The following is a 2,040-nucleotide window of genomic DNA, read 5'->3' on the forward strand; positions in this document are numbered from 1 at the left end:
CCTGAAATGAAAGTAAAGGAAGAGAAGAGGAAGTACTCATCAAGTTTGCACTAAGGCTCAGAGTCTAGATGAGAAGACGTGAGCCCCACGGTGGGCGCCAAAATGATGTAATTTGAAGTTTGGGTCTGAGAGCGAATGGTCAAGAAAGATTCTTGAGACATTTTCAGTGCAAAAAGGTGGTTTTATTAAAGCACGGGACAGGGCCCGGGAGCTGCTGCTGCTGCGGCGGCTGCTTCCGCGGCGCCAAGGCCGAGGCGGAGGCCGGGGTGCGAGCTCGGCTGACGTGCCGGATCCGCGCGGCTCGGCTGCATTGGCCCCTGCGGCTGCCTGAGTGTCTCGGCTGGTCTGTGCACGGCCTCGGCGAGGATGCGGCTTTTCCGGTGGCTGCTGAAGCAGCCGGTGCCTAAGCAGATCGAACGCTACTCGCGTTTGTCGCCATCGCCACTCTCCATCAAGCAGTTCCTAGACTTCGGGAGAGCTAATGCATGTGAGAAAACTTCATATATGTTTCTACAAAAGGAGCTTCCTGTAAGACTGGCCAACACAATGAGAGAAGTTAATCTTCTGCCGGATAACTTGCTTAACCGCCCTTCGGTGGGGTTGGTTCAGAGTTGGTATATGCAGAGCTTTCTTGAACTTTTAGAATACGAGAATAAGAGCCCTGAGGATCCACAGGTCTTGGTTAACTTTCTGCAAGTTCTCATGAAAGTCAGAAATAGACACAACGATGTGGTTCCTACAATGGCACAAGGAGTGATTGAATACAAGGAGAAATTTGGGTTTGATCCATTCGTTAGCAGTAACATCCAGTATTTTCTGGATCGGTTCTATACCAACCGCATCTCTTTCCACATGCTTATTAACCAGCACACACTTCTGTTTGGTGGTGACACCAACCCTGCTCATCCTAACACATTGGAAGTATTGATCCCACCTGCAATGTGGCTGATGTCATGCAAGATGCCTATGAAACCGCCAAGATGCTGTGTGAACAGTATTACCTGGTAGCTCCAGAGCTGGAAGTCGAAGAATTCAATGCCAAAGCTCCAGACAAACCTATTCAGGTAGTTTATGTGCCCTCACACCTGTTTCACATGCTATTTGAGTTGTTCAAGAACTCAATGAGAGCGACAGTTGAACTATATGAAGACAGAAAAGAAGCCTACCCGTCTGTTAAAACCCTTGTTACTCTGGGTAAAGAAGACTTGTCCATTAAGGTAAGTGACCTAGGTGGTGGTGTCCCACTTCGAAAAATAGACCGTCTTTTTAACTACATGTATTCAACTGCTCCTAGACCTAGCCTGGAGCCTACAAGAGCCGCCCCTCTGGCTGGATTTGGTTATGGCTTGCCAATTTCTCGTCTGTATGCTAGATATTTCCAAGGAGATCTAAAACTCTATTCCATGGAAGGAGTCGGTACTGATGCTGTCATTTATTTAAAGGCACTTTCAGGTGAATCATTTGAGAGACTTCCGGTTTTTAATAAGTCTGCGTGGCGTCATTACAAGACCACACCCAAAGCTGATGACTGGAGCAATCCCAGCAGAGAACCTAGGGATGCCTCAAAATACAAGGCGGAACAGGACAAGGTCAAGACTAATAGAACTTTCTAGAACACTGAATGCTCATGTCCTCTCTGAGAAGAAAGATTGTCTTCCACAAGTCAACTGGAGAGAACTCCTTTCCTCCACCAACTCTGAGCAAGGCACCATAGTACTCCAGTGCTTGAATGTGTAATTTCTCTATATGAGCTGGACCTTCTCCACAAAAACCTTCCTATAGCTGCTCCAGATCTTCACTAAAGTAGTAACCCGAGCAGTTTTTCCTAGTATGTTGCTGTGGTTTGGTTGGCGCCTGTCGTAAAACGGCACAGAGCCTCGTTAGTGCTCTGGTGCCCTCATACCTCCCTCCTCCTTGTCATAGAGTCGAGTGTCTACATTCTCCCCAGGAGTCTAAGCTCCTTCCTCATTCCAGATACAGCCAGTTTCTGCGGTTGCTCTTTGTGACCAAACACCATGGTTTTCCAAACCACTGACTAAG

The 2,040-nt window shown here is 47.7% G+C and overlaps 1 pseudogene; it reads left to right on the top strand.

The window, feature by feature from the left end:
- Window positions 1-303: 303 nt before the first annotated feature.
- On the top strand, window positions 304-1,828 carry LOC102736260 (pyruvate dehydrogenase (acetyl-transferring) kinase isozyme 3, mitochondrial pseudogene; annotated as a pseudogene).
- The last annotated feature ends 212 nt before the right edge of the window (window positions 1,829-2,040 follow it).

This window comes from Leptonychotes weddellii, unplaced genomic scaffold (genome assembly GCF_054177405.1).
Source record: "Leptonychotes weddellii isolate Sample4059 unplaced genomic scaffold, ASM5417740v2 HiC_scaffold_2794, whole genome shotgun sequence".
Taxonomy (NCBI): domain Eukaryota; kingdom Metazoa; phylum Chordata; class Mammalia; order Carnivora; family Phocidae; genus Leptonychotes; species Leptonychotes weddellii.